Here is an 8,431-nt window from a genome sequence, read left to right on the forward strand (position 1 = left end):
AAATAATAAACTTTTTCTCTCATGGCTTTCAATGAATAGAATTAACATTTAGAGAAATATTCTTTTTTTTTTCTTTCAGGAATATTCATTTTACTAACTAGTGTACACCATTCCCAATTAAATGCTTCTGTGTGCTTAAATAGTAAGGGATGATATTAATTTTCAACCAGAAATAAAATATTATTGGTAGTGGGTGATTCCTTTAACAATTGAAGGTCAATTTGCAATTAAAGGGTCTTTTAGCAAAGTATCAGAATAAGTACTACTTACTGGGGTAATGAAAACAAAATAAGAAAATATGGCTATGGAGCAATTATTAAGCTTGAGCTTGAAACTTCTAGAGATCTTCTATTTTTGTCTAAAAATATTAAAAAAGAATCCAAGCTTATTTCTGATTTACGAATTTCAAAGCTCCCATAACCAAAGGAGGGAGATTTTCTAGCAGTAGGGGGTTATCCTATTAAAATTCATCATGATTCTCTTTACTGAAAGAAGTAAACAAGAATCAATTTTCTTTCGCAAAGAAGTTGGCTGACATGCAAGTTGATCTAGGACAGACTTGATGGATTCATACAAAAGTTTACAGACACTTCAGAGTCACAATCTACAATTTACAGGGAATTCTTTCCCCCTTCTCTTGCTTGAGCAGAAGGGGAGTGGGGGAGAGGAAATCTGTATTAGGAAGAAAAAGAGAGGCTCCCTAGCACACACAAAAGAATTTTATAGCTTTTAATTCTGCTAAGCCACCACTACATGGAAGATGCACAGTACTGTAATTATCTGGCCAGATAGATGTAATTGTATCTATCAAACTAAATAGAACACTGCCAGATGACAGCCAAGATTGGATTGTCTTCAAGGGTCAGACAGAAACCTAGGGTGACCTCATTCCTCCCTTCTCACCATGCCTGTTTTCTCAGTCTTTGATGGGGACCCATTTTGCTAACCATGTGAAAACATATTCAGTAACACTGTCTTTTTGCTTTATGCCAACAGCCTCCCTAGAGACCACACTCGGTTTCCTTGGGCCCAGGGGATTAAGCCTGCCCAGGCCTCCCTTGTATTTGAAATGTATGATATTGATATCAGTGCTTAGGGAGAATCAGGCCTCTGCAATGAACAGATCATGCCTGGCTCCATAAAGTCTACGTTGCATGGAGAGATGTATAGGCTGGGTGGAGAGGGGCCAAGTCAGGCTTTTGCTCTGGAAAGTAAGTAATAGGTCATGAATTAAAGAGTTTGTTTCCGGGCCTGGTCCTTAATATTCAGAACATTTTCACGGCCACTATAAATACATTTCAACTTCTGAGGAGTCCTGCGTTTGGTGTGGCAGCGGAGCACTGTCGTCTCATAGGTGCGAGCTGGGTATCAGCATTAACGTTTCTATGCCATGCTGTCTTCAAAACCAGCACCCCCCCACCCCCTTGCTCATTTATAAGCAGTTGGAATCCATTTTCATGGAGTTCCTCCAATCAGGATCATGTCCAAACCATTTTGGTTTTTTTGAGCCTTCCATACTATATTTACTGTGTTTAGTGAAAAGCTGGATTCTCCCCCTGCTAAGTAGCAAACCCATGATGGTTGAAATATTCCACTAGTTCTGCCGCATTTATGGAAAGAGACAAAACACACAGAAGATGTGAGCGATTTCATCTCCCATCCTGGTATGCGTTCCGGTCATCCGTTAGTAACTTGCTGTCATACAGGTCCTATTGTTCGCGGCCTGAGCTTCTGATGGGAATAAAGCTCTGCTGAAGGCAGGTTTGCTTTGTGCCTTTTAGCATAAAAATGCATGACACTTCCGCATATGCTGTGTGTTACGCTTAACCAGGTTAACGCCCCTCTGCCTGGGCTTTTGGAAAAGAGTCCCAAATTGTCACATGTAAAGGGACATTTCAGTGCTGATTTTTATTTCCATGAGATTAAAAGTGAAACATGTAACCACAAAGCTGGTTTATGTCATCCCCTGTCGGAGCCAGCAGTCATGCCAAAAATTAGATATTTGATAGGTTTGTGAGAGAAACAGATGCAGAAGGATGCCATTCCCACAATTTAGACTCCTTCTTATCTTTAAGCTCGAAAGAACATTCCAGATGAAGAAAATCTATTTTATTGGCTTTAAAAAATAGCAAAGAAAATGTAGAAATAAAAAAATGCTAATTTAAAACTGATGTCATTCTTGGGGACTTATAAACTGCAAATTGGTATTTCTAACTAAAAAAAAATGTCGTTCAAGACAGGCTTACTTGATGTTTTCATTTATGCTGCATTTGTACCTCAGCCGTGGTGTTATAATTGAGAGAAAGTATCTACGACGTATATTCACATATAGTAGTATGTGAATATAGGCATGAAAAAAAGTAGAGAAAACCATAAACCTTGAAAAGGCTAAAACATCCAGAAAGTATTCTCTCAGCTTTTTTGGGGAAGCATTTTGTGTCCTATTCTTTTTATTTAATTCTGCCAGCTGTCTGCTAAACAAATCTAGCCAGGTGGGGCTTATAACCCATGACTAAAAAACCTACTAGTGCAGCTGTCCAGCTTGCCCGAAGGAAGAATTCAGACAAATGGCAGCAACGAAAAGATCGTTTTGTTTTCAAGAAAGTGGCTACTGTACCTTCTTTGGGTTCTGTTTGCTTAAGCTAATCCATCACTTCCTAAGGTTTTAGAATATCACCCTTTAAAATTTTTGAGTTTATTTTGATTATAATTAGTTTAAACGATCATAATTTTCCCTCAAATAAACGCTTTATTTTATTTCATAACCTGGCACTGAGTTGTCCATTTTTTTTCTTTTGAAGAGCGAGTGACTGCTAAATTTTGTTCCTTTTTTTCTTTCTTTCTTTTTTCTCCCCCCACCCCTGCCCTCTCTTAGGTGGGAACAGATTATTAGTGAACTGTGACTGAACTTTATTCCTAAGTATCACAGAATTAGATGTGGAGCTATTTAAAGGTGAAGGTTGGCACGGCTCTTCCGTGAGCAGAGGAACAGAACAGGCGCCCTCGCACTGCATCACCAGTCGACCTCAACTGTGAATTTCTAGTCAGCAAATGGGCACTTCATTTGGTGCGTTTGAGCGGAGGAAGACAAGAGCTGCTCTAAAAACGATCACGTTGCCATCTGATCTCCAGCTCCATTGATGACAAATCAGTGCGTAAACCACTCACTTCCTTTCCCCACTTAGTTGACATTTATCAATTCAGCGAATCTCAAAATTTCCGTCAAGCCTGCCGAAAATTCTTATTATCTCGTGAAAAAGGCTGAGAGAGTTACAGCTGGCCCCGGTCTCTGGTCCCAGCACCTGTTCAAGAGATATGACACTCATTCAGGATTAGGACAGAGTGTGGATTGTAGCCAGACTTTTGTAATCCTCCACGGGGTGTACCTGGGATGCCAGTGTACTGATGCCCTTCAGAGAAGAAATGGCACGGTCAGCAGTCTTTGACATGCAAAGTAAAACACTCACTATGCTCATTAGCCAGCCATGATTTGTGCACAGATTCCGAAGAGAAGGAGGCTGAATGGGATGGTGAGAATTTTCTTAGTAAGGGCACACGTCATTCCATAAATGGGTGAGGATATTTGGCTAAATCCCCTAGAGGATTTGGCAAAGAGCTATAGCTAACGGGTTGGCGTATTCAGTTGCCTTGTTTTTTCCGTTTATAGGGACACAAGGAAACAATGCCTGTAGTCTGAGTTGTGCAGGTCAAAATGGTGTCCAGAATAAATAGGCGAAGCCAGATTACTGTTCAACTTGCCTTCATTTTCTTTTGTTATGTAACAACACATGAGTGGTACTGGCCTGGGTGCTCACAAACCGAAAGGAAAGCAGGCCAGTTTTTCCGGAGGACATTCAAGGGCTGATGCCTAACTAACTCTCACAGTTTGTTACTATTTAACGAAGAAGTGATGGGTAGAACTGGTATATATGCATAACAACAACACATCACAAAAGATAAATGACATGACTTAGCGCTCCGGGGATTTGCACACACATTTAAGTGTTATAAGTCGATACACTATGCAGAGCTGCATTGACAACCAGGTTAACAGAAGTAAAGCGGCACTTCCCTACCTTTCTGCCTGCCACCCCTGAGTCCAAATCAGGTGCTCTTCCGCATTCACCTTGGTCCTAAAGTTATGCTTTCTTTGAGCATTTGGGCTTCACAACTTTACATTTGGGCAGTGCGAGCAGCCCGCATAGCTACCACAGCAACTCTGTGGTTAATCGGGAGCAAACTGCAAGAAAAATCCCCACAAACATTACGAACACGGCCTCCTTGCTCTCAGGGCATGGCACTGACAAGAGAAAAGAATGAATGTCTGTTTAAGAAAGAATACCCACGCATCATACATGTGAGAAGTGGTTCTTTGTAGAAAAAAATTAGGAAGGGAATCTTATAACATTTCCTCCTTTTTCCATTCTTCCATTATATATGCACGTGCATATGAATCTGTTTATATTTAAATTCTCTTTAAATAAATCCTTAAATGTGGGCAAGGATTGCTCTGTAATAGAGTGCAGACAGGCGAATCCATAATACATACATTTTCTATATTTTCTCCATTTTGAAAATGATGGAGATCCAGAAGAATAAATAATTTATACTTGTGGAAAGAGAAACATGTACATGTGTTAGGCAAAAGTCTTAGAAATCTTCATCTCTAACCATGTGGTCAGTATAAACCAACATTATAAAGATGGAAAAGTTTTTTCCAATGTCATCTCCATTAACAACAACATTTACAGTGGAACCAAAGATTTTTTGTACAAAATAAGTTTGTAATTATAGGACAGTTTTCTCTTACAGACATTCAGATATGGCATGTACATAGCAATTCCATGAAACAAATGCTCATATAATAGAGCAGATCTGGAACATGGCTGCTGGGTTTGTTGTTTTACATCTATGTGGTAATAGGGTAACCAAGTACCTTCTCTAGTTTTATGTCTTCTTCTGAGCACCCTAGCCCGTTCTTCCAAGACCCGTATCCTAGCCTTCACGCAGATGCTTTCCCTGTTTCTAGTCCTGCATCATTATGTCAGCATTTTGCTGACTTCTAATCCCTAGGATCATGAACTGGATTTGAGTATTTAACCTTGAAACTATTTCTCAATGGGAAAAAAAATGAACACTGAATTTTTAGCATGTGTTAAAAATAATTTCCTTATAAAAAGAGAGGTGTGCATGTTTTTAAAGTTATTCAATCAAAACATGCAACAAACAAAATACGCAATATTTAAGAGCATATAAAGTATAAATGGGCAAATTCTATCACTTAATGGTGAAGGAGCACAGGACCGAAGGTTCTCACAAGGCTTCCAGCCCTGTGTCCCTTTTGGCATTGTTTCCATTACAGCCCAGCATACTAACACTATGTTTGTGTTTCATGCAGGTAGAAGTGAGACCCTGAGGCTCATTTAACGTGTGAATTTTCCCAGTGTATCACCAATACAGAAACACCTGAGCTTTCGAACTTTTGCTGATCCGCTCTGAAAGTTCAGCGTGTTTAAGTCACTGTGATGTCAGTATATTTAATTTCTGTATCCAATTCTACCCTTCTCTCTTGTCTCTCCGCCTCACTGCCTCTCTTCCTCCCTTCCGTTTCTCTTTGTTCAGTTTTGACTTCCTTCTGTTCTATTTCTTTATTCCCTCTCTTTTTCTTTTTTTCTTCTCTTAAATTTCCCTTTCCCTTGTTGAATTAAAAAAAAACCTGGCCTTTAAGCCAAGCTTTTTCTTCATGTCCATGGACATTCCAAATTCTACAGTTTTTATTTACTCACTAAAATGTGAAAAAATAAAGTTCTAACAATGCTGCCTGTCAAGCAGCAGTCAGATTATTCTCGAGAAATCATATTTAATGATTTTGTTTTCTCTCAAACATGTTCCTTGTCCCACAATCATGAAAAAAGACGACACAGTCATGCTATTTGGGCTTAAGGAACTAACGTAATGTGTAGACCGGACTTCACACAGCAATCGCCTATGGAGTCAGAATGGAGACAGACCTTCTCCAGTGTTCTCATGCTGCACTGTTTACAAGGCCGTCCTGTAGCTCTGGTTTCCAGCACCGCTTAGATCCTGTTACAGTTATACTTAGATCTTTCTCTTGGTATAATAGAATTTAATGAGAAGGAAAGTGTGCTTTCAGTTTGCATTTTCAGAAGGATTTACGGGTAAACTTAGGGTATGTAAAACTGCATTCACCCCAAAATAAGCAAAGGATTCACTCACAGAACGAATAAAACATTTCTACCTAAATTGAAAAAAGAAGGAATTCTTTCTCAAATTTTGTTGAGTGTATCACATACTAAAAAATATTTTTTTTGCCAGAAACCCACAAGTTTGCCACCTTATGTGGAAGTCCACCTTAAGGTCGGGTACAACTCTGGTGTGCTGATCATTTGCAAGCCCCACTGCTGCAACCAGGGGAGGGCGGGGCCGCATCCCGAGACATCTGTGGGCCAGAGGAGCTGGCAGGGACCACAGAGCTTTCCAGTGAAGTGATGGCTCCCAGCTTGGCTGCAGGAACAGTCGACCTGAAGTAACTACTTCCACATATCAACACTTGTCAGCAGTGGTCTGAGACACAGAGACTGCAGGGGAGGGGAAGTACCTGCTTTAGGGAGAGCTAACCAGCTACCTCCCCCCATCACCAGATCTTTCATATGAAAGAGAGGAAGAGAGCCAAGTAGGAGAAAAGTATATAGAAATTAAGCCACTTAAGTGCTTAAATTAATGCACTGGTTGGCTTTGGTGATTGTATTTAACTATATAACGAGTTTCTAAAAATTCAGAGCACCTATGACTATCCAACTTTAGAAGAATTTCATTTATCTGGGTCAGCGGTTCTAAATGCACTGTTGTGGCACGCGTGCTTATGATTCTTTGGGAGGTGGTTCACATGTAGTTTGTGATCAGTAGCCATTTTCGATCGATTTACTTAAAAATAAATAAGAGCAGAAGATCCAAAATTATTCTTACAAAACTTGCATTCTCACTCACTCATATTTCCATTTGTAGTCTTGAGTGATGTAGTAGAGTTCTGGGGATTGCACAAATCCCTAAATGTCCCCGAAACTGCCCCACGTGTGAATCTGTTACCACATTTTTTGCAGTGGGAACACAAGCCGAAGGCTGAGATCCATCACTTTAGGGTTTGAGTTCCTGATATGTTTTATTTGCCCATATTTAGTCTCATTGTAATCATGACATAATAAAGAAAAAAAAGTATGATTTATTAATCATCTACTATGAGTGACAGACAAAGCCTAAAAAAGATTGCCTAGTTGCTCTTTGTAGGGGCTCGATCACAGCCCTCTGATCATTTCAATTTAGATTCAGAATATAAAGTGCTGAAAAGTGCTATAATTAGGAAGAATTTATAACGGAACTTAAAATATGAAGACTGCTTGGGCTCCTAAGAAGCAGTTGTTGTATTAAAGATGTATGAAGCTTCTTCTTGTTAAAATAAGCTCAAAATTGGTCTTGGGGTAAGCAAGCCTTATTTCCTTCACTTTTGCTGACGTCTGAAGCACTTCAATGATAGTGAACACATCTAGCACCTATAGAAATTGTGAGCCAACATTATTTTATATATTTATTGAGTTAGTTGTTTCATACTTGTCTTCCTTTTTTAGAAAGTAACCTACAAGAAGACAGGGATTTCATGCTTACATTTATATCTGATGTGCCTTATAACAGTTACAATGATACTGGACTGGACACGCAGTGGATCGTCAACAAATACTCACTGAATAAAGAACTGAAAAAAAAAAAAACCAACATCTGATTTTTGCCAGGAAAAGTCAGCATCACATTTCGACTGTCTCAGAACCCAGGGTCTCAAAAGCTATTTTCACATCTTACCTTTTCTAGAGCCATTTCAGAGAGGTCGATGGATGTAAAGCGTTGGTTTTTATTTTCCTTAGAAAACAAGAGAAAAATCTGATACCATTTTCACTAGCCGACATGATAGTTCTGGTTTCTTGAGGTATTTGGCAAAGGGGAAAGCACAGGTTGAACTGTTTAGAAAAGATAAAGGATCCTTTTCTGAATTTTGAAAACTGGGGCTTTTACACATGGTTTCAAAGTTGATTGAGCACATAGAGCCAACGAAGACAGATACTGCAATAGCAAAGAAACCCTATCGGACGAGTGCCCCAAGTGTGAACACGCCACACCGTAACCATGTGGAAACAATAGCATATATCGGCAACAAAAGTTTCTATTTAATGAGAACAGTGCCGTTGTTCTTGAAATTCTAATTTGGTAAACATCTTACGGTGCTGACTCATCAGGACTGAAAAATCCAATAATAAATCACCACTGTGATTTAGCACTAACGCTGGAATTCAGATCACGAAGGGTTTGGCCGCATCCGCTGAAACTCAAACAGGTCGCTGAAAGGTGCATTTCATCAGCAAGC

The sequence above is a fragment of the Suricata suricatta genome, chromosome 3, assembly GCF_006229205.1.
Source record: "Suricata suricatta isolate VVHF042 chromosome 3, meerkat_22Aug2017_6uvM2_HiC, whole genome shotgun sequence".
NCBI classification, from domain to species: domain Eukaryota; kingdom Metazoa; phylum Chordata; class Mammalia; order Carnivora; family Herpestidae; genus Suricata; species Suricata suricatta.